The sequence below is a fragment of the Crocodylus porosus genome, unplaced genomic scaffold, assembly GCF_001723895.1.
Source record: "Crocodylus porosus isolate Cpor-Errol unplaced genomic scaffold, CroPor_comp1, whole genome shotgun sequence".
In the NCBI taxonomy this organism is placed as follows: domain Eukaryota; kingdom Metazoa; phylum Chordata; order Crocodylia; family Crocodylidae; genus Crocodylus; species Crocodylus porosus.
Window position 1 is genome coordinate 23,209,769 of NW_017728912.1, and position 25,678 is coordinate 23,235,446.

Consider the following 25,678-nt stretch of genomic DNA (forward strand, 5'->3'; position numbering starts at 1 on the left):
CCCCTGCATCCCCAAGCAACTGCAGTATAGTCCTCCCTGGTGATGGCCCCTCCCTTCCATTAGGTGTACGCCTCCCTTTTAGCTAGAAGACATTCCCAGATGGTTTTGGTGAGCCATGGGGGCTTTTGTGCCCTCCTGCCCCTTTTGATCCGTGTTGGGATTACCTCCCTTTGGGCTTGGAAGATCGTCTTCTTAAGGAGCAACCACTCTTCTTGGACACCTGGCTCCCCTCCCCTATTAATAGACCAGGGTTCTGTTATGCTGGGTTCTGTACAAACAGAGCATGAATATGGTACCTGTCTCAAAGTAATTGCACCAGTTTCTTCTGGGGAGATTCAAGATAATGATTATCAACCAAAAGCGCTGTCTTGCCCTGGACATTATTCTTCTGATCTCTTCCTTGCTTGTGGCAGTTGCACTTTTACAGAAACCTTGTTTTCCTGTCTCCAAGATTGAACTCCTAGGGGAAGTGTTTCATTCTTAGCAGAAGATCCTTAGCTCTGGAATTCACTTTTGTTTGCAGTGTATTTGACTGAGGGTCTGGTGATTTGATCGTACTGCTTTTTGGCTCTTCAGGAAGAGAACATAGAGCTTGCGTTGATTCTGTATTGTTTTCCTTCTTAAATTAGGCAATTATTTTGCAAATGAGTGGAGGATACAGAGCCTGGAATAGGTTTGATTTTTGTCAAATGTTTGCAATAGTTGCTAGAATTGATTTTTTGTAGGATTTACCCAGATAGTCGAATGATGGGTGGGATGTACATAAATTAAATAATTAGCTCCTTTTGGTCATCTGAGATTCCATAAAAATATGCATCACAAGGACTCCTCCTGCTGCCTTAAGGCACAGACTGGAATAGCTGCAGGCATTCTCATTCACTCTGGGTGTCACATGGCCTGATCCTGCAGTCACTCAGAGATATTACTGAAGCCATTTGGAGTTCTGCACCCAGGATGGGAAATAAGGACCCATTGTTAAGCACCTTGCACTATCAGGTCTGTGGATTCTTTACAGTTCTAATGGGTCTTGATCTTTAGCACCCTGGAGGAATTGGTATGCTCTTAAAGAGGGATTACATTTACTTTGGTACAGTTCCATACATTCTTAATATCTTCATGTAATATTTGCAAATTAATACAAACAAAACCATGCCAAAACATTAGATTACCATTAAATGTATGCATTTTATATACCCACATCCCTGTTTTTCAGGTGTTTTGATGGGGGACGTGCAAAATACTGTTTGATATAGTACACTAGAATGTTGTATTTTGTGAGATAGGAACACAACAGAAAGTGAAACGAAAGAAAATTAAGTGGTTACCCATGAAAATATCTAACATTACCAAAATTAAGTATTACACTGAGAGATAATTTTGAAAGAAATCAGACAAAAAGCATGCCCGGTTTTAACTTACGGTTTTTACAAACTGCTTTTTACTCTCATTAAAAAAAAAATTGTATTAACTAGTCCTGGGTTTATTTCTTCATCTTTTTTAACCAGTGATGGTACCTAGCTAGTTGGAGAGATCAACCAGTTATGACCATTTTATATTTTGCATGCATTGAATATTACTTTGCATATCTTTAAAACAAAAAAGTATTGTAGTATAAGTACTCATGAGTCAGGATTATTAGGTTCTATTTTGGATTACGTTCTTGGCAACCTATTTATTTTAGTGAGACTGCACGTGGTTTAGGTCACAACTTAAATTTGGCTCAGTAATCTTCTGATATTTTACTCTGTATAAACAGAGTGAGTGAATTTCTGGCCCATTGAAGTCAATGGGATGTTTGCCAAGTCAGTAGGAATTCTGCCATTGATTTCAGTGGTCCAGAACTTTTCCCACTGTTGCAACTGATCTTTTACTGCATATCTACAGTTTTATACAGATTGACTCCAGTTAAATTGTGCATATTGATTTTGTCAGGTGAACTGTGCATATTGATTTGGTCGGGTGAATTGTTTTATTTACAGTTTGTATGGTGAATAAGGCCAGATATTTTTCTAGCAGAAATAATCATGAAGGCTAAAATTTTCCAAAGCACTTTAGTGTATTAGTAGTTTTAGTCTCTGTTTCAGAAGTGACAGGCACTTATGAATCAATGGAGTTTAGGCTTCAAAGTCACTTACAAGCATGACATTCTGTTCTTTTCTGGAAACCTAGATGGAGAGATTTGGTTGTCTGTATGGTTGTCTAAATCCCCAAAATGCCTTTACGTACAGGTCAGGACATTATTCCTCTGTGTGTACCTGTATGCATGTGAATGGCTACATACATGCCCCAAAATAGAGTGCCACCTTGTGTATAAGCAGGATTTGGGGTACTTAGATGTCCAAGCAGACTACCAAATCTAATCGTCTAGGTACCCAGAAAAAAAAAACCCACTTTAGAAGAGATTAGCCAATTTCATGCTTGTCCAGTGCTTTGAATGGATAAACTATATGAGCATATAAACAAACATAGACACTCCTAAATAATGTGAACTACAGCCTCCTTGTTTCACTCCAAGAATTTGCTGAGGTGGGTTGTAAGTATTTATATAGTTATTTATTTTACTGGGACAAATCCTAAAATGCCTATACAGTTCTGTCCTTTACTTAGCTAAAAATCTGTCAGTGGAAACTTTGCTTGAGTGAAGAATGAGTTAGACCTTCAGTGGTTGGTCCGTTGTGGCTGGTGATTTCTTGGTAATGGCATTATGTATTTTTTATATTTAAAATAAATGAATCCAGAGGGTTGATGCCATATTTTATCACATACCACACAATGCCAAATGTGGTCTCAAATACCACAAAAACCTTGCTTTGGGAAGGCAGAATGATGAACAAAGATTTTTCTAGAGTCATGGCTGAATCCTGACTAGGGGATCTTGACTGCATAGTTACATTCTAACTGATGCTGCTCAGCCAAAAGCTACAGTTTGAACCCTCTTACAGTTGTTGCCAAATTGGCAGCAGCTTTTGGCTGCATCTGAAAGCATTAAAATTGTGACAGGGTACAGTGCACTCTGCCCCTCCCTCTCTGTGGTCATGGAGAGTAGAGCCCCAGCAGTAGTTACGGGAAGCCCAGTGCTTCTATCCTGATGCAACACTCTGCTTCCTTGCTTAAGACAGGGACCCCAATTTTGGAGGGCTCATTTTTGGGGGAAAGGCATGTGTAGTAAATATAATAATGTCATTGATAAAAGCCAAGTATTAATTTTTCTACACCCTTGAATTTTTTTTTTCTGTAATGAAGATTAGACTATTGGTATGACTGCGAAGCTGAGAACAAATCATTTCAAAATAAACTAAAAATGTATCAGTGAAAGGAAAATTGGTAGTCTTGTAGATGTTTATTACACATGTTTTAAAGTTTGGGTCTGACTGACTAAAATATTTTTATGCAGGCAAACCTAAAGTGTTCACCTTAGAAGTTTAACAAAAGATATAGGATCGGTACAATTACCGGCTGCAGGTTGAAATAGGCTTTGAGCGTATGGCTCATGTGGTGAAGGTATTAATGATTAAAAGTATACAAGTGAGGCAGGGTATTTTCAAAAGTGACATAAGCATTTTGGAGCCTCACAAATGAGTCTTCACGACCGAGGCTGTTTTGAAAATGGGGCTCTTTAGTAGCCTTTGTACTTTTCAAAGTGTTACCCATATCTTTCATTATTTTCAGGAATAATAATTTTGTCCTAAGAAAGTATTGTTTCTGTTGCTGTAATCTTTCTTCTTTTCTTTTCTTTTCTTTTCTTTCCTTTTTTTTTTGTTGATACTTTACTTTTAGAGTTCTCACAGAATAGTAACACCTTAAAAACATACAGTTCACTTGACACAATGATGCTGTAGTGTCTGTCTGTCCTTTTCTATTTTATTTCCCTTATTTCTTGGGTGCTTTTATATTTTTGTAGCCCTGTCATCTCATCATATGCAAACACTTGTCCTAACATTGAATTATTCTGTGAGGTAATCTAAAGCCTTCCCCCATTCAGTATCATATATATTCTGTTGTTTATTGAGTTATCTTGCACCATACTTCAGATGCGACAGCCATTTAATAATGTTGAAGCCTTAGCTCTGCAGGGGCTAAAAAGATCCCAGCAGGCTTGTTAACTTCTACTCTCAAACATTATGGGAAATATTTTCTCTTCCCTGGAATGCCTAGGCATCCTCTTAATTTATTTTAAGACCATAAAAATCCACAGCCAGGTATGTATTAACCCTATTGAATTTTTGCAATTTTCTTAAGTTTTTCTCTTTCTCCATATTTAACCAGGCACTCAGATATTGCAATGAAAAGTGCAATATAGAAATTTAGATAGAATAGAATAGAACCAGTTCATGTCATGCTGTGTGCTGTGTTCTTAAAGCATAGCCGAATCATGGAATACCTTCTTACTTGGCCACAGCTGAGTTTCATTCTTTTCTCTTCTGTATTGAGAGTTGTTTTTACTGAGATGATTGAATAATGAACATTTTAAAAACCTTTCTTCTTTGCTATCTCAGGAACAGCTCATGTTTCAGCTCCATGTCTACTTTCAGTGTGTTACAATTTATTTTTTATGTAGCACCTTTAATACTCAGGATCATTAAGAATTTTACGAAGAGAATTATTTGTAAAGGTAAAGAGAATAGAGATGTTTTAAAGGGAGGGAATTATCTGTGGTTCGAAGAGTAGGGAAGAATGAGAAAGAGAGACAATTCCAGATGCAGGGGTCAGCAGAATGAACTCAAGACAATTGTGAATTGTAGCGCAGGGAGAGGAATTCAAGATGGGTAAGATTTAAGAGAATCAGGGGATACATGGATAGAGAAGGGTGGGACATGTCTACAGAGTTTCCACAATCAACAGTTTTGATTTGGATTCAGAATCGGTAGGAACTCGCAAAGGATGGAGGTAATATGGCTTTGTCATTTAGAGAAAAATAATAGTCTGTTATGCTTAGATCATAAAGGAGACAATGACAGCAGTCGGGGCAAGAAATGGTAAAGGCAGGAATAAAGAATTCAGCAGAAGCTACATCTAAGTAAGGAGGAATTCCTGTAATGTTCCAAAAGCGGTGGTAGAAATAACATGCCCTTAAAATTAAGGGAATGTTGTGTCACTGCCAAGGTCTCTTGCTACTGGGGCAAAATACAGGTCTGATATAAGCGAAATAAAAGTTCAGACTTTTTCCTTTAGGAGGAACATTTCCGTATTGGATGTGTTTGGAAAGGGAGCATGGTGGTACAGGCAGGAGTTGACAGAGCCAGAGAATGGACTGAGAGAGATGTAGAGCTGGTTATCATCTGGAAGGGTGATGGAGAAAGTAGCAGTCAGGCATCTGAGTGACAGTTAAATGAGGCACTGAAAGTGCAGGAGATGATGGTGGTTTCAGGAAGGGTAAAATGATTGATAGTAATAAAAGTTGCATCAATATCAAAGAGGATAAAAAAGAAGAACTGTGATTATGGGCAGGAAGTGTGTCTTTAACTACCCAGAAAAGGGCATTTTCAGAGGTGGTGAAAAGTTTAAAAGCTAGACAAGAACTTGCTGAGAAAAGATGGTTAAAGAGATGGGTTACTGCTTTCTCAAGAACTTTGCTGAGACAAAAAGTGAGGCAGTGAATAAAGAAGGGTCAGACAAGACCCTTTTAAGTTTGTGTGGTGGTGGTGGGTATTCCTCTGCAGTTTTCAGAAGAATGGAGGCTGTGCTTAATGATACTAGTATGAAAAGGGTGTGACAAATTGTACTGGGAAGGTGCTCTGAGCTGTGGTATTTGTTAATATTTGGGAATTAGTTCTGACAGGGACAGCCATGAGCATTATGGAAGGGGAACCTGGCTCTAGGAGAACAAGGAGATGATAGTAGGACTAAGAGTAGTAATACTATCATAGTACTAGAAAAAATATTGTAGCAAACACCTCTGCAGTGGTCAGTGGAGAAAGAGAAAGTACAAAGTGTCATTCAGGTGGTGGGGGTCAAAAGTTTGGATGCATGCTTGATTGACTCAGTTGATTGACGATTCGTACATTATTAGAGAAGTATTTTTAAAACCATAAACTGTGCTTTCCACCTGTCCCAGACGAAAATGAAATCGAGTTTATTCAACTTCTTTTCCAAGCACTGACTTGAGTTTATGGGGGTGATATGACTTCCAGGTGAGCAGATGGAATGGGAGGAGATAAAAGATCACAGAGGAACAAGTTGTTCAATCGCAAAGGAAATGATAAAGTTGTAAGTACTGACAAGCTGATAAGTGTAAGGGGAGAGATGAGGTTAGCAAACAAAGGACTGAGAGTGATGATTCACTGAGTACTGTTCAATCTGTGTATTTTAGGGAAATGGAGGTTTACGTGTTTTAGGGAATTAGAGGGCACCCATACAGAGTACTGAAATTTACAATGATCTGTACTTATACAGTACACACAAATCTGTTCCAGCATCACAAATGAAATGCCTGAAAACTTAATCATTATACTGCAACAATCAAAACTAAATAACAGCCTGCCTTCCCTCTGCCCACCACCTGAATGATTGGTGAGCAGTAGGCTGGTCATTGCGGTATGTATAGAAGGTTAACAGATGTAGGCTCCAGCAGACTAGGAGAAGGAGAATTTTAGTCAAAGACGCAGCAGCTGCCAGTTATTTATAAGGTTTGAGGAGTGCAAAATCAAATGACCTGAAAGAGTGATAATCTTGATACTGTATCAGAAAGAAAGAGAGGAAGAAGATTAGTGAAATGTGGATTATATTAATATATGACCTCTGGAGCGGATGACAGTGAAAAAGTAAAAGCCAAGGATACTGGAGAGGGCCAAAAAGTCAGAAGCAAAATGTCTGGAGGGGTCACTGATATCAAAAGGCAATACACCAGTACCTAGGGGGTAGTTGTCACAAAGGATTGATAATGGAATAGAACCTGTTCCCTGTAAGTCACTTGTTCAACTCACTCTTGGATGGTAGTGCTTAGAAGTTGTTACAGTCTGATGGTTGTAGGGAGACCTGTGTAAAATGCTCTGGAGACCTAAATCTGGTGCAAGTGGCCTCATTACAAAAATCTTTGGCCAGGTATGTGCTAATTATGATCCTTTAAAGTCTCAGAAGATAGGCAAGGATTGGACAAGTTTAGAAACTATATATTACCTTTGAATCTCTAGAAATGATTCTCCCACTTGGGAAATTTTGTTAATACACTAGGGAAATTTGTGTTGATGCTCCTCTCAGTCTCCCTGACCTCTGGATCAGTACTAAGTTCACCAGGCTTCTGGACAGTCACTCTGGCACCCTTAGTAATCACTCCAGTGAGTACTGTCTATCACCGCTAAATTGAAAAAGCCAGTACAAATTAGTTCAGCTTGTTAACTTTTTCCTGAAATCTTCATACAAACAAACAAACAAGCAGAAAGCCTCATTTTTGCGGTCATTTTTTATTAGCTCTGATTATTGTATCGCATGAGAAATCCCACAGGATAAAGTTAATTGGCCCTGATGTCCTATTGATTTGTTAATTTTAGGTTTAACTGTGGGGGGGGGAAGGAAGAACAAGAATTTCTCAAAGGCAGAGTAGATCTAGGTCTACAGAAAAGAAATGTAATTTTAGATTCGGTGATGACAGCTGTACTTACCCTGTGTCTAGGAACAGAAGTTCCATAGGAGAAACATACCCTGGAGCAGTAGTCTTGAGGCCAGGAAAGAATTTTCAGAGCTTGAAGGCTGAGTCTTATACCAATGGACGTTGTACCAAGAGGGATTTCTTCTTAATGGAATGAATGTTAACTAGAATAATTCTGTTTGTAAATTTGTGGAGGGATAAATGATAGAGACTGTGGGAAGGTCTTCATAGGGATTACATTATAAGAATGACAGTGTCTCTGCATGGTTGGGGATACTGAGTTTGTAACTTATAACTTCTGACAAAATAGAGTAAGAAGAAATAATAAGGCAGATTTTAGTCAGCAACAGGGATTGAGCTGGAAATGGTGATGGTGATGGTGATGGTGCGGATTTCATTTTTAGTGTCTTCTATTATAAAACCTCTTGATCTTTACATTACGTTGATGTGACAAATGCAGTGCTTAGAATTTCTTTTTGAACTTTTCTTGGTAACAGAGGATCTAACGTAAATTGGATGCTGCCATATGTTAATCTGAACTGTGATTACGAAGGTAATAATTTATATCTTGTCTGAGCTGGTTAACTTTTTTCCTAGCTGCTAAAGAGCATATATACCGCTATGGTGCTAATACATATCTTTTCTGTTTTAAAAAAAAGGCAAATTGTCAGGAGCCATGCAAAGCCAATAAAAATAACCCTTAGTTCTGTCTGAAGCCTTTGGGCCCCACTGTAGTGCAAGGGATGTATATAATAATGGCAACTCATCAGCATCTGAATAGCTGCCTCTGCCATTTGACTGGTTCTGCCCTCAACTGCAGGTATAAAAGACAATCAGCAGGAATTAAAATAGAGAGTTTTAGCAGCTACAGAGTAGAGCGGAGTCAGCAAAAATTAAAAATGTAAAACAACATGCATCTGGATAGAAGAATGTCAGTTTAAAACATCTTTTCTGCTGAAGAAGGGTGCCTGTGCCCAAAAGCTTGCAAATAAGGAATTATTTTTGCAAACATCTAGTTAGTCTAATAAAAAATATCACCTCTACCATGAGTTACTTTAAAACATCTAGATTTTGATTTCTACTGATGTATGCTTGCTAAGTGCTCTTGTTTGGAGTTGTATCTTGGCTCGCCCTAACATGGCTACCCTATAGTTTATTTTTACCCTATAGTTTATTTTAGAGTTTACAGTAATGTAAGAAGAGACACAATCATCACCAGTCTTGCCCAGCCTTCCTAGAAGCTGCTCTGGGATCGAGGACATGGGGAAAACAGGCTCCATAAAGCTGCTACTTCCCTCCATGAACAAGTCGTGGGGACATTTGGAACCTTGGCACCCCGCTCAGCTAAAATGATAGTGAGAGTGTGTTGGAAAGGCATTGTGGCAAATTATTCCAAACTCAGGAAGAATATGGGGAAATTTGTCACTTTTCAACACTCTTCCTGCTTCCTGGAGTGGCATATATGTGTGCCAACCTTAATACAAGGCAGTGCTTAACAACTCTATCTAGACCGAAAGATTTAGGGCTAGATTGGAGTACAGGGATTTACTCATGTGAATAGTGTCATTGAAACCCAGTGAGATTATTCATTGGACTCTGTTCTCACAAAGAGAAGTGGCTCCATGATCTGATTCTCAGTGTATTCTGGCTGAGAGTACTTTTCCAAACATAACTTCTGGCTCCATGCAGTTATTGATCCATATCTGCTGTTTTCCATCCTGACACTGTACATTTATATTAAAATGGTAAATGATTTGCCCATTTCCACAAATTTAATTTAATGCATTTTAAAGATACCCTCAATTACATTCAAGTAAATGAAAATTAATATATAAAGTAGCTCATGTCAAATTTCAACTATTAATAAGGGCTGCATCTTTTCATCCATACCCCTTATTGGGAAGCACTTTAGTCCTTGAGTAGCAGTATTGCTTTCAGTAAGAGCTACTTCCTACCAGTCACTACTGGCAATTCATAGAGCAACAGTCTGTCCCGTTAATAAGAAGTCATTAGTTCCCTACTGACCGTGGGCCCAGTTCTGCAGCTATACTTTATACCTCAAATAGTCCTAATGAAATCTCTGAGTCTGCTTGCTAAGTAAGGTATTCAAAGTAGAGAACTGGCCTGGAATTAGTGATTTGCAACTTTTAAAAAATATATATTTTATTTCTATGTAATATTCAGTGTAGCAGTTTACTTTTTTTCGTTGTGAATTTGGTGGCAGAGAAAGTCAGATGAGTTTCCTAATCTGGTCGTTCTAAATCTGGTTTGTGTCAAATACAGCATGGAAGATATGCAGTGCAAGTGGAAAAATAACTGCCAGTGAAAAGATTCATGTCCTCTCAGAGCAAATAAAACTGACTTCTAAAATAAATGTTAAATCTCATCCCTGGTATGAAGGAAGACAGGAATGTGCTCAGGTATGGTAAGAGTTACTTTAAGTCAGGTCTTTAAAATAAAATTTCTACTGAGTTTCTGACCTGAAATACCTGTCCTGTTTTAACTAGTAAGTGGAAACACAAGTGGGTAATTAAAGAATGTCTGTTATAGTATGATAATATTCACAATAAGTAGACATCCAGGGTCTCCAAGTGGAAGGCAGAGACCAGGGTGTCCTAATAGATGTGAGGAATGAAAGCTTCATATCCTACTACCATTTGTTCATAGCCCACAAAATCTCTTCTGTGGAGCTAGAGCAAGGGTCAGCAGTGTTTTTTGGTGCAGTGCCAAAAACACCCACAACCTGGACTTGTAAGGTGTTAGAATGCCAGGGACAGATGGAGGGAGAGCTGCAAGGGAGCTGCAAGCTGATCCTTTTTGGGCAGCGTATCCCCAGCCCCTTCCCCACCACCCACCCCAGGGCACACATGCCAAGCAAAATGCCTTTGCATGCCACGTTCTGGCACCTGTGCCAGGGGTTGCCTACCCTTGCACTAGAGTTTTGTAAGGAGATTCCAGGATGGAAGGAGAAGGAATCACTCCTTTACAAAACACACCCTCACAAGCCAGTGGATATTCATGCCTAAGTTGCTATTGTTTGCAGGATCAGTAATTTGGCTTTGAGTGACCACAGATGGCCTGCTCTGACAGCACACCTTAACAGGATCCACACTATCATGGTAGCTGGGAGGTAGGACAGAGCAGTAGTTTGAAGAGGCAGCCTATCTGATTCTTAATTTTTCTTCCTTGCCCATTTCTAGGACCCTTCAGGGTCTCCTTACCTCTGTAGTCTGAAAGGAGAATTTTAAGGAAATTCTGTCAGGTGAATCTAGAAGAGCCATTCCTGAGGTCTATGTATATTCATGAGAGGGAAAAAACCAAAACATAAATATACTCTTAGTGGCTAATCCAATACAAGGTTATGCAGTGCTTAACTGAGTGAGTAGTGGAATTCTATTCAGACTACATTTTCAGGCTAGCAGAGCAGCCATGGAAAGAAAACTGCATTCCTCACAGGCTTGCTTTCCATGGCTGGAACTCATCTGCCAACACAGGAGTAGATGAGCCAGGGCAGTGGATTAGTGGCTGCTCCATTGCTTGGAGTGTTGATGACCGCAGCAAAAGTGCAGGGACTTCACCTGCTTCATTGATGGTAAAATTTGACTCCATATTGATGTGTTTTAGAGGAGTCACTGGTGTGTCCTGGGCAAGAAGGGTGTGCATACAGATATACACGTTATGGGCCCTTTTCTAGGTAAGAGGCTTCAGATATCTTATGGGGGCGGGGGGTGTAAACATGTACACACACACATACACACCAGTCCTTCCCAGACTGAAATGAGCAAAGATTTCTTCTTCCAAGTCCTTCCCTAGTTTCCTGGGGACAAATTTCACTATGTGTTCATGCTTACCTTGTCCCTACTTTTCTTGGCTTTGTTTCAGTAAATGTAGCACTCGAAAGGGGGCTAGTTGGGGTCAGAAGGTGGTTGAGTTATACCAGATACTTGGCTGCATATATGTTGGCAAAGACCATTTCTTATTAACCTTAAAAGTAATTTCAGGCAGGATTAAGTTTTCCCCTGCTAGCCTTGCAGATGAAAGGTTTCTCTTAGTGGAGTGGATATGGGGAATACCACATCCTTGAACGTATCTCCCTTGCCTCCACCAACATCCTGGTTTTTTGAGACAGCTTTGTGGATTCTGTGGCATTTACTCATTTCTTAATTACAGTCACTCTTTGCTGTCCATGTACTCTCCAAAACATAAAGAACCTATTCAGGAAGAGTGTTGGTGGCTAGCCACAGATTTTAGACTGGTCTTTGGTGCAAAATACATTCATATACAGGAACTGTGAATTCACTTCACCTTGAAAGTCTAGCTTCTCTCCTTTTAGTAAGGCTTTTGATATGGTCTCCCACAACATTCTCGCAGGCAAGATAAGGAAGTACAGCTTGGATGAATGGACTGTAAGGTGGCTAGAAAACTGGCTGGATCATTGTACTCAGAGGGTAGTAGTCAGTGGCTTGATGTCTCCATCCCATCGGCAGCTGGTATCAAGTGGAGTGCCCCAGGGGTCAGCCCTAGGGCCAGTTATGTTTAGTATCTTCATCAGTGACCTGGAAGATGGGATGGAGTGCACCCTCAGCAAGCTTGCGGATGATACCAACCTGGGGGGAGTAGTCGATATGCAGTAAGGTAGGACTAGGATTCAGAGAAACTGGAGAATTGTGCCAAAAGAAATCTAATGAGGTTGAATAAGGACAAGTACAAATTCCTGCACTTAGGATGAAACAGTCTCTTCCACAGGCTGGGGGCTGACTGGCTGGGCAGCAGCTCTGCAGAAAAGGGCCTGAGGGTTACAGTGGACAATAAGCTGAATATGAGCAGACAGTATGCCCTTGTTACCAAGAAGGCTAACGGCATACTGGGCTGCATTGGTAGGACTGTTGCCAGCAGATTGAGGGAAGTGATTATCCCCCTCTGTTTGGCACTGGTGAGGCCACATTTGGAGTAGTGTCCAGTTTTGGGCCCCCCACTACAGAAGGGATGTGGACAAATTGGAGAGAGTTCAGCAGAGGGCAACAAAAATGGTTGGTGGGCAGAGGTACATGACTTATGAGGAGAGGTTGAAGGAACTGGACTTATTTAGTCTGGAGAAGTGAAGACTGAGAGGGGATTTAATAGCAGCCTTCAACTACCTGAAAGGTGGTTCCAAAGAGGATGGAGTTAGACTGTTCTCAGTGGTGGCAGATGACAGAACAAGGAGCAATGGTTTCAAGTTGCAGCCGGGAAGTTAAAGATAGATATTAGGAAAAACTTTCTCACCAGGAGGATAGTAAAACACTGGAACAGGTTACCCAGAGAGGTGGTGGAAGCTCCATCCTTGGTGGGCGTTTAAGACCCAGCTAGACAAAGCCTTGACTGGGATGGTCTATTTGGGGATGGTCCTGCTTTGGGTTGGACTAGATGACCTTCCAACCCTAATTTTCTGTGATTCTAACCACACACTCCCTTAACACCAAATTCTCCAACCCTAACTAGAATTCTGTAGGAACTAGGTAAGTCTCACTTACTGGGTCAAAACATGGCATTTAGCCAGGGACCAGACTTGAAACTTTACCTCCTATCTGGGAATCTCAGGGGGGGACTGTCTGTCAAGGAGACATTCCATTCCTGAGTTCCTGAGCGCACAGGGTAGGATGTTTCAGCCTGTTTTCCCCCTCTTTAGCTTCTCCTTCGACTTCAGTTTGGGAGAGAAGCAGGGACCCCAGATCCTCTCTCCATTTGTACTGTCATATATCTTTGGAGCACATGGAAGGAAAAGTCTTCTCTCCTCTGAGCCCTGTAGTAGTGATAGGCTATGCCAATGAGAGAAATAACTTCTTACATGCACCCAAACCTCTGTACACCTCCATAATGGTCTCTCATAGTTTCGTCTGATTAGTGCAGTGGGAAACTTGTATAAGTATTACTTGACACAAATAAGGGGTTCAGAATCTGACCTGCAAACAACTGTGTATAGGTTACAACTAAACTGTTACGACAAGCAGAGGTTCTTTGTTCATAGTAATATATGATTTTTGTCCATAGAGCAGCCTTATTTAAAATTCACAGATTAACAGGTCATTACCACGTACCCTTCTACAATTTTTTATTTTCCAATATTTATTTCCATGTGTTGCAGATACCTACAGAACTGTTTCCCAGATGCCATACATAAAATAGTAATAAAAATACATAATCTAGCATCTGCAAAATCATGAATTCCAACAGTGTACATAGTTGCATCCCAGCAACAGTGTACGCAGAATTAATTTAAAACAGTTCTATTTCCTTACAGTAAAACTGTAGTTCAGTTAACGTTAAAATAAACTATAGGGTAAAAATTATAAAATCTGTGATAGCAGTACATTTCGCTGTTCTAATGTATTGGAAGTGTGTGTGTATTTGTGTACACATATAAAAGGCCTGGTCCCACTAGAGTTAATGGACATTTTTGCCCATGGGAAGAGATACAGGCCCACATATATTTAAGTTTTAAAATATTATTTTTGATGCCTGTCCATTTAAGAGAACTTCATTGTGTTTTTCTTCTCATCTCAAAGCCAAATATGTAATTCCCTAGGCTCTTTATTTGAAGCTGACTTAAAAAAATGCAATTAAAATATAGTTTCAAATGATTGAGTGACATCTTTTACCTTGGTAGCAAACATCCTTTTCAGTTAAGGTAGGCAAGAAGAAAAACAAAATAGAAAGTTTTAATATTGAAGGTCATTTCGTATCAGGTTTGTGTAGGGATAAATTCTCTCAAACACCATGCTTTATGGAATTACCTTTTAGGAGAAGCTGGGGCTGCAGTTTTTTGACTTCCCTCACGGGAACAAGGCTGCTGTTTGTCAGTATTTGCACCTGCCTGAGCAGTGAAGGCTGCCTTAAACAATGCTGATCAACTCCAATTCTGTTCCTTACTACCCCTCCCCCTAACTTCCAGGGGAATCTGTCTTTCCTGTCACTCAGGATAATGATTCCCTGCAAGCATAACTGAGATCCAGAAACTCACTGTAATCTCATCAAGTGTTTGATTCCCCAGCTGGGACTCTTGAATTTATACAACTGGAAAGTAGCTGGTCATTGCACTTAAACTTGTACACTGGTAAGCTGAGCCACCAAACCAACTGAAACATCTCTTTTCTCCCAGATACAGCTGTTTGTTGCAGTCATAAAATCAAGAAATTTCATCTCATAAATTTGGTTTTAACTAACTAGATCTACCTCTCCAGTCAAAGGGATTTTTGCTTTTGTTTTTCTGTGGCTTAATAACTGAAAGTAGTCATCAGCTGATTTCCAAATCAGGAACTAGTGCAATGAATATTTAATTATATAATATCTTAAATTACAATTTCATATTCTGACGAGAATGCCTAATCTTGTAGATTTTCAGAAGTAAAAGCACTAAAGAATAGCTTTGCCCTTCAGAAATATTATTCTGTGTATTTAAATGTCTGATTGACCTTTTAATCAGACATTGCACCTTTACTTCCAGCTGATATGATAATGTCTGACAGAGTAACTCAACCTGATGCTTCAAGAAAGTAAATAAAAGCCATTTCAGCCTCCGGGATATAAAAATAAGTAGAATCTATAGTAGAATGTTTAAATTTCCTTTTTAAACAAAAGCAATATATACATGCAATACTTATATATGGTTAACCAACCATTCTTTTAAGATTGACTTAAACCTATAGTTGCTTATTATTATTCTAAGCTCAAGCTTCTTTTATAGTCAGCTTCTTTATAAATTATAAATCTGTGCACCTCATTTATTATCAGCAGCCATCTTACAACGCTGAACTGTGTGGATGGTCCGGCAATCATATTAGCTCGCCCCAGTATACCTTGTGAGGAAGGTTTGCTTTGCTTTCCCATTATCAGCTCTAGAACTGTGCATGTGTGACAGAACAGAATAGGGATTGTTTATGAGCAATATAATAAATTTGTATTTTGGAACATACCTGCACAAAGAAAAGTAATATTTCAAGTATGTTTATTCAACAAGCAAACTCATTGTCTTTGGAAGCTAATTTTCAAATGAGTTATTAAACTGTAGATTCATAGAGAGGTTATTGAATAGAATAGTTTAGAATTCTGGTGACACAGCAAAAATACTTTCTTCTCTGATATTTTTGTGTGTGTATGAATGACAAAGGTGCAATGAGAGGAACTCTGTTTCCTTTTTATTCCTTTGCTATATTTATTAAACTATTTAAATATTTCATCAAGTAGACCTGTATAGTGTTTGAGCCTGAATATGACAGCTGGCCAAATTTACAGTAGAAAATGTTTGCTATAGTATTTCTCAGTTCTGTAGAATTTTGAAAAGATGCCTTAAAACTGATGTGAATGACTGGAGGTGCATTAAGGCTCTACCATAATACCCACAAATTTTCTGAGTGCATGATGTTTAGCTGTATGTAGTGCAGCAGTGGAAAACATCTAAAAGTCCTCCATTCAAAAAACGCTATAGATTAAAGACTATGCTTCTTTTCAGTGGCATTTTTTAATTATGGCTTCAGCATCATCTGCAGGAACTATTTTAACACAAACATATTTATGTGCAGTTTCCTGCAAGAAGTTAAACTTCTTCAGATGTGACATTTGCAGATGTGGGCAGTTCTTAATGAACCAAATATGGCTGGTTGGGGATACCTGACATGAACTGTCATTTAGATGTTTAGACAATAGTAAGGGCCTGATCCTGCCCTTAGTGTTGTTAATGTAAAATCATTAACTGTGGTGAGAGTAGAAATGGACCCTATGATTCCAATCCTTTTTGATGCTAAGCACTTTTAATCCCCACCAGCTTTGAATGGCCTTGGTACCTCATGGTAAACACTTAGCACCTTGCAAGATCAGGGCTGAAGTCCCTTATGTACATTACGTTTTTCGAAACTGTCTGCCCAAATGTGTACTAAGGCACCTAAATAAAGTGACATAACATTTTCAGAGCCCTTGCCTGCAACAGGAGTAATGGGAGCTTAGCCACATTGAAATTAAGACCATTTATGTTTAGGGCTGAGGTGTAGCATGTGGTCCAGTTGATGCCTGTGAGCGATCCTCTTAAGTTAGCTGGATGCCTCATGATTAAACTAAGCATCATGCTTAAGTGTGTTGCCGTATCAGAACTTAAATATAGAATGAGGCAGTCAACCTGATGTTTGAAAACATTGTCATATCTTTTCTAGATGTCAACACAGATACACCAGCTTATTGTGCATATACTGACGGATAGATTAATGTCTTCATTATTCTTCCAGTGAAAGAAGTGTCTCACCAAAGAGTGTGTCTAGCCTACAAAACCACCCTATCACAATCATACACCCAATATGCCAGTGGATAGTGAAAACCTTTCCAAAATTTTGTGGTAATTCCAGGACTACTGTCCAATTTGAGAATATACTTCCTAGAATTTTTATATTAATGTTTACATTTCCATGGCTATGCTATTTAACTAAAGAAGAGGTAGTTAGCACACGGTGTACATATATATTATATATATGCATTGAATATATATTTTATATATAATCGATCCTAAAATGGCACATTTTTAGAAGATGGATGTTTCTTTTAATTGTCAAGTATGTGAGGCATCATGTTATACTTAGATAACTAAATCTATGGCTAAAATGTAAAGGAAAAACAGCTAAAAGAAATCTAATTTTATAATGCCACAGAAAGAAAGCTTAACTTGTTTTCTTGCTTTTTTTTATAGAGAACACCTGTTCCCAGCGCTGAAGCATTCCGATGGTTCTTTTAAGCAGTAGTATATCTTATTTTCAAGGCAGTCCGAAGTGAATGGCAAGCTAAAGTCTTGTTTTAAGAAACTGCTTAGTTCACCATTGAAGAATATACTCAGATACTATTTTCATTTATGTATAGGGGTTTCCTCAAAAACAAAACATAAAAAATCTGGGAGCCTGGGGAATTGGCCAGTTTATTCACATTCAGTACACTGATTCTTTCTTTGATGTAACTTAGCTATACTAGTGAAGTTGTTGTCTATTTTTAAAGTGGCTGTAAAAAAAAAAAAGTTTGGGTAAACCCCTGCTATAAAGTCATGTATCTTTGAAAAGTAACATAACTATACTTCATTTTCAAATATATGTGTTTCAGTACTGTAAACTGTACAGATAGCAGCTTGTATTTTGTGTGTTTAGACACAAGGAGACAATCATGTCTGAGCATCTATGGAGATTAACGGTTTGTACACAACAGTGTGGTTCTGCGAGTTAAATCTGGAGCAATAAATTCTAGCTTTAAATATTATTTTGCCAGTTGTTTAGTAGCAGCAGCAGCACTGTTTTACCATGCATCCTTCCATAGAGACTTGATGCCAAGTTTTACAAGATTAAAAGATTATGATGCATCTAGCAATTACCTTCAGTTGTATTGTTGTAAGAGGGGAAGACATAAAATTTAAAATTAATCTTTTTGAGCACTATATTAGAGTCGTGGTTATGCACTTGCATTGCTTCCAAAGGAGCTTTACGGAAGGGTGTCCCTCCAAAGTGACGTACCATAGTGGACTTGCTTTTGATCGAGCTGTACAGTGGAGTGCACAGCACAGATAGACATGCAGAACCAGTTATATATATATAAGCCGTGTTCTAGGATACATAATGAAAAAAGTACCATATGTTCAAAAAAATTGTGATGCAATATATACCTTCCCACTAAGAATTGTTATGTAGGTTTTTCGATAGATGGAATAATAACTTTATAAAATATATAAAAATATTTTCGCTCCATGTGCAACCTATAGTGGTTAGACAAGTTTACAAATGTAGGGTCTCTCCTGCAATTCTGCAGGATGTGAGAGCCTAGATATTTTTTAAATTATGAAAATTAACCCTTTTTTTAAAAGAGTGGCTACTTATCCCCACACATCTTTCTTTGTCCACTTATCCCGGCCTTGCTGAATCACTGGTCCCTGAGGCCCTCGATGGAATGCTGCACCATTCTTTCTCCTGTTATGGAGGACACTGAACTTACGGACACTTCATAAAGATTACCTCATCACTTATTTATAGTCTGGCTTTGTCAGACCACTTATGATTGAAAAGGCCATCCCATCAGAGTAAGAGAATGCTGTTATGTCATGTACCATATATATTTATTATTTTATATACACAATAAGATTAGAAGTACTAGTAGCTTCACAGACCAGGTACCAACTATGAAAGTAATTGATTAATGATGCAGAGAATGTTCAAACAGTGTATTGTATGAGCACAGTCTCCATTATCTGCTAACTATTTCCACTGGCATGTGTTCACACACACTTGCTTGAGGAACACTGGATGGTAGGGAAAGCAGCAGAGTGTGTCATCCACTGACCACGGAGAGTCGGAGTCTTGTGGGGGTGCAGGGAGGTGTTGTGATCCAAGGACTGAGGAACATTGAGAATGGTCAAGAAACCTAAGACCAGCAGAGATGGAGGAAGAGCAGCATCTTAAATTTGTGTTTAGGCAACAAAGAATGGTAGAACACAGGTCTGCTAGGACCAGAGTAGAAGAGCATCAGAGGTTGAATGTTATGAGATGGAAGAGTTTACATATGCATTTTCAGCAGTAGGACTGAAATACATATCCTGGGTCTTGTGTAGTATGACATATATATAATTTCTGGAAAATATGTCATATTTGAAATGCTCCTAGTATATGCCCCTCTCTTATATTTTATAAAACTCCATGAATTAAATGACCATAGTGTGAGCTTACATGTGTTTACTTGGCAGCTTTGTACTGGTTGTTATTTAATTTGAGACTTTCTGGTCAGGGCCTCTGTTATTTACTGCTGGACCAATAAGAGCTATGTAAGATCTTCTTTACCAAATTGCTAATTGATTTAAAAAAACGATGGAAGCCTTATTTGCACATCTGGCTGGTGAACTTGCCTTGCTTTTTTGAAAATTGTGATTGCTCTTACAGAAGTAGAGAAAAAAGTTCAGTTCAGGCTACATTAGGTGTACAAAGATATTCATAGCAATGTACTTACTGTCTAATACCCTAATGTTGCATGTCTTGATGTGGTTTTTTTGTTTTGTTTTGTTGTTTTGTTTTAAAAAACTGATGGATCTGTATATTGTAATTGTGGTGTTTTACATGTCAATTCAAAATTGTTAAAAAAACCAAACCTGTTGATTATTAAAAATGAACAAGGGTTGATTTTTTTATTATTCCCACTTATGTTTTTGATTTTGGATATTATTCCTGAACATCATCAAGATTTTACAATTTGGTAAAACAATATTTCTATAATGTAGTATGTACAGAGATTTTTTTCATTATTGATGTTTGAAGAAGGAAATCTCTTTTCTGGCCTCTCTCTTTCTCTCTCCTATACAAAGTATATTAATACTTGTAAATCAGATTATTGTCAAATTCTAATGACTGAAATTGTGCTTTTCATAAGATCCTAAAATACTTCATAATAAGAATATTTTTATTCCTCTATGTTTTTCTTTTCCACAGCACAAAAAATGCAGAACACACCTTTGGTCTTCTAGGTGTGAGCACTAAGGGTGCATAATAGATCATTTCTTTTTGTCTTACCCCAGAAAAATCTATTTAAATTATAAGGCTGGTAGGGAGGCACATATACATACACAGTGTGTGAATTAATAGCAGATACTCCCTCAGAGAAAGAAAATATTCCCTTTTGTTCAGAACCCCTGGTATGTAAGTCATACAATTAATGCTAAAGAATATAAAGTCTTTAAACTGGCTCTATCTGTAATCAAATAATGAAGAAAGAAAGTAGTTAAATGAACATACCATTCAGGGTCGAATACATTCAGCAAAAAGCAGTAGTGGGTCTTTGATCATGGTTAGATGCATAGTGATATCAAACAGTTGGTTCTCATGTAACAGCTAAATGTTTCAGATTTTGTTTTTATTAAATTTGGCAGTTTCACACTGAGATCTACTGTATTCCTAGTGAATAAAAGACAGCGCCTCTGTTAGAAAGTATTCCATTTTCACAATTGCAGGGAACTAGGAGATTTTTCAGAAACATGGGCCACAGAAATGTACTCCTTTCACAGTGTTCTCCTATTTCTGAACTGTGCAGTTATCTATTAAATTTTCTAATAGATATTTGTGTAAGGTGTATGTATGCTTGTGCAATTATGAAAAAAGCAGTTTTGGAAAACAGTGTATTTATTTAAAAAAAATCACTTATGGGGCATGTACAAAACTGTATAAAAACATTCAATTTGCCCAGTAAAGTTGTTTTTGTGATATTTCTGTGTTGTTGAATAAAGGACTTTAGTATTCAAAAGATCTCTCTTTTTCCATAAACAGGTTTTTGCTTGTGGGATTATAAACAATGAAAATGTTATCCTTAGAAAGCTACTCATCAAAATAACCAAGTTGGTTCAAATGCTGAACTGAGTCATTTATTTCTGAATGAATGCTTGTGGTACAATAGCTGCAAAAAGTTCCTGTTTTTAGTTGACAATTGACATAAACTCCATAAGTTGTGTACCAGGAAGGAACATAGTATAATGATGTTTTCATGACAACACAAAACAGACTTTGTAAAGGATTGGAAAATGTTACATTAAACTTTTGAAAATATGAAAAAAAATACTCAAATAGAAACAAAATGGACTAAGGAAAAATGCTTCGGCTCATTAATATGGAGACTCGTGTCTAATGGAGAAACAGTTGTGGGGTTGATACTTACAGAATTATATAAGGAGAAAGCATTCAGTGATTACATTTCATCCATAATACTGCTATAACCAATGGTAATCCTCAGGAGTAAACTATAGCTTTGTTATTGAAAAAGTTTGGACTATGAACATGGTTTATTACAAAGTGGCAGTAGCACTCTACTCTTCTTTTGCTACTTCTCAGTGCAAAGTTCTGCTCTTTAGTCACCTTGTAAATTACAAGAAGAAGAAACAGGTTCTTGTATGTTGTAAATTCTGCTGTGCTTACAGGCTCTGGAATAACTTCAAATGTGTTCCTGAAGTTCTTGACTACAGAATACAATGACAACACATGACCAAGTTTTTATAAAATTTGGAATCATACTTTTCTGTTACTATTCCCTTGATAAACATAATACCTAGGCTACTGCATCAAAAACTGATTGTTGAAGGTTCAGAAGGAAGACAGATCATTTGGTCTATGAGATTCCCTGAATACCTAGCAATTTTTGTCAAGGAGTCAATGTATCTTTTGTTAGTTTTTAACGTAAGCAACAAAAATGAAAGGAATAGAAGTAGAATTTTCACTGAGCCAGCTTTCATTCATTGAAATCTTTCAGGATATATGTTCTTGTGAGCTTCAGAATTTTCATTAAACAATACAGAGCGTGCATTGTGAGTACGATCTGAATACAGTAAGAGGGCTGCATTTTACTTAGAATAGACGGTGATCTCTGGATTAAGCATAGTATTCTGGCTGGCTAAGGAATGATATTCAGTTGTTGAGACGGTTGATTTGGATACCGGAAAGGTCTCTGTGTTCTTGCCCTTTATCTCTTTTAATGGTTTTCTTTCAACTTTAAAAATATGAAAAAACCCCACTGGTTTGATCTTTGGGATGCACCTGATATAAAACACTCCTCATCTTGGGGAATTTTGACCTCAAATCTGACTTTTCTTGTTTAGACTTACCCCTGCTTTTTCTAGGTGTATTTATTAATTTTTAAGTAATTTTTCAGAACAAGGCATGACAAACATTTATAAACCAGGATGGGGGAAGGAATATCCTGTTACATGGAAACTCCATTCTATTAAGAGTTCAGCTTTAATATGCTTTAACCACTACCCAGTTCAGCTTCTGAGCTATTTCTCCAGTGAACAAGTCTACAAGCCTGATCATGGAAGGTACTAAGTGCCTTTTGTGAGGTTCCAAGCATGCTCAACAAACTTTATTAGATACATAGCTGGATTAAGCCCTACTTAGGCAATTCAGTTTTGCTTTCAAGGAAATGATAGCTATTTAACTTAACAGAAAGTACATGCTGTCATCAACATGCTGCAGAACTATCATGCATCGTAGTGTGTATGGATATATGTCCCCAAAATTTAAACAGGTAGGAGATACATCTCACTGATAATAAATTCTGGAACATGTAATAAAGACTGAGATCAATAGAATTACTTGTGGAATTAGGTATTATTCAGCATAAAAAAGTAGTAGAACCAGGTTCTAAATTAGTTTTGATCTTCTGATTGCTCAGATAGCCTGGTGGTGGTGACCATGATAAATATGCTTAACTTGCTGGTCTTTCTGGAAAGTGATTTTTTGGGGAAACACGGTGTGGGAAACCTGTCTAGAAAATTGTACCCACTTTCAGTACTGGTTTAACCTTTCTAAAACAACTGTAATGTTCAGAAATTAAACATCCCCATTACTTTTGTGAAGGTAAAATCAGTAGTAAAGCAGGATGGACATTCATTACATTTGATGGCTAGGAGTAAGCTGTGTACTTCTCCCAAGCCTCCCAAAATGGCTGTGTTAGTGCATTTCTGCAGGGGTTTAATTTCCCATTAAACTTGGAAGATTAGTTCTTGACCTAGCATCACAGTTCCTTTCCATCAATGGTGGGGAAAGATGTGTTATCACTGGGATTCAAATGGTCTGCTTGGTTTGTTAGGGAACTTTGTGAGAATGAAATTCAAAATAACAATGCAAAAGTGTGCATATGTCATGAAGTAAAACAGAGCCTCAATTAATTATTCAATGTGGGTCTGCCTATTTAAACTTGTAATGCATGAAAAATCTGTGCAAGAAGAAAACCTTATGCCCTTGTTCCTTTTTTCGTTAACTCTTCCCTCCTTACAGAGCTAATAACAGATAGTTACACTAACTGTCTGCACCTCTCCCAGGGAGCACAATTGGGATAAATACAACCCTTGCTTGCTAGTTGGGGAGATAATTTATGTTCAAAAGAAAGAAAGGAATTATCCCAGGTTGGAGACTTCTGTTATTTATCCAAACCTCCTGACATTAATTCTTTCTGCACCAGATGTAACATGTAAGTGAACACTAATCCCCAGCTAGAGGATCCAGAAACCAGAAGATGACCAGCACTGAAGTAGACAAGAACCAGCACACATTCCCACCCCCATCTTCTTGGCATGCACTATGCTTGACACCAGTGTTATACATCCAATCTCTTCCCCCTTCTACACACACACTTTATTTTGGGTACCTGGACATTTGAGTTTCTGATATTCGTAAGATGCAGGAAAACCTCACAGAACTTGATGACCATGCAAAATATTTGATGACTTTCATCTGGAGAGAAAGGATACTGTATCGTTTTCCAAAGTAAAGTAAGATAATGAACTCAGGAGCCCAGATCAGCATCTCTTGTATAAACACACCCTGTGTCCTAACCAGGAATATCTGAGGCCAACAGCCTTTATGAGAAATACGTGATACTAAATATATTTGGTATATTGTGCCTTCATTTTTACTCTCAGAATTTGATTAACAGTTAATCTAACCAGTTGTAGTGCTAAATCAGAATGTATCATTTAATATTGTAACTGTGTTATAAGAAATGGTTACAAACAAGTGGCTTCCAACCTTTATTGGAGAATTAATAGGTAAATAGCTGATTTAAAGTTATCACTCACATTAGGAAGTGATTTCAATTATTGCTTGCTGATATTCTTCTGCTACTTGTTTTGCCTTTTATGCTGATTGTTTGAATTAATAGAATTGATTTGCCTCTTTGATGGTGTGTCATGTGATCTGATGATTAATTTTTGTGAGCTAGCATTAACTCCAACCTACAGCTAAATTGCTATATTTATTCATTTCTTGTGAATACCTTGTGGAAACAGAATTTTACAGGTTAATAAATCTGGACTTGAACTGGATTAAAAGTTTCTGTTTGTCAGTTCTTTCCTGCTTTTAAAAAACACAGACATAAGGGACATAAATCTGGCATAAACTTCAACTCGATTTAACCAGATTTCTGTAATTGTCCCACAGATGCTATCAAGAGCAAACTCAGAAATAGTACTTGTAATGGAAAACCTTATTTTCAAAGTCATTTTGCATTTTAGCCAGAGAAAGAAATGTCCTCACCTTTTGTAAACTTTCAGATAGCAAGGCTGAGGGGGAAAAGTGCTTGGAGTTTTCTTTCAACAAGTTCCTGTTTCAGAGACCTCCTTTCTTAAAAAATACAGCACGTAAAAAGCACTGATGCATTAACTGTTCATTTTCTGTGGCTAAATTGAAGTCTTAATTCTCTATATCCATCAAACTGGTGTGTTGTTTTTTTTTAAAAATATCTCAAAAATTGTATTGAAAGACTGTAAGTCAACCATTCAAGCATTCGGAAATACCTGAAGTGAAGCTTAATTCAGGTGCTGAGCATATGCAACATGATAGCCTTACCAAACATCACATGGGAAATTTGTGGCAGAGCCAGAAATAGAAATCAGCTGTCTGGTTCTTAGTTTCATGCTTTCAACAAAAAAGAATGCCCTTTGTCTTCTTGTAGATTTCTGCCTTGCCTGTCCATCATGCCCACTGAATGAAGTCAAAGTTTTGTGGAACACATAGCACAGTCCCATGAAATTAAAGACTGTATCATAATGCATATGAACTAGACAGCAGACGTAAAGAAACAACTTTCAGTCTGGCATTTTATAATTCAGAGCATGGGAGTTTACAACCTAATATTTAGCATATTTTATTTTGATTCCTTAGTATTTTGAAAGGAAATTGAAAATATGGAAATTCTATTGTGTAGAAACATATTTACTCCTTCTTGGTCATCACAGTACTTATTAGCAGGGTTTGAACCCAGGTCTTCTGCTCTCTGCAGTCCAAATTTCTAACATTTGAGTTTAACAGTAACTGTCAGTATTAGGTTGTTGGGATCGCTTTACAAACTTGTCTCTAGGGAGGAATGTGACATTCACACTGGTGGAGGTTTACACAGCTATTTGTACTAGTCAGTGCAGGAATGCTAAGAATCAGGATTCTCTGATTCTAGCCCTAGTTCTGCAGGAATATATATTCCTGTGGCACAGCCAAGTGCATACATTTGGCACATGCATTGTGAAAGACAGGGATGAGATTTGTATCTGCCACATTAAACTGCTGGTGCTAGAAT

General features: G+C 37.9%; 1 long non-coding RNA gene across 3 annotated transcripts in view; it reads left to right on the forward strand.

Moving 5' to 3' along the window:
* The window catches only part of LOC109309421, a 25,256-nt gene extending 4,509 nt beyond the window's left edge, over window positions 1–20,747 (forward strand). For all 3 annotated transcript variants that reach the window (XR_002100907.1, XR_002100908.1, XR_002100906.1), the window contains one exon: window positions 17,295–20,747. This is a non-coding gene — a long non-coding RNA (uncharacterized LOC109309421). The remainder of the gene's footprint in view (window positions 1–17,294) is intronic.
* The last annotated feature ends 4,931 nt before the right edge of the window (window positions 20,748–25,678 follow it).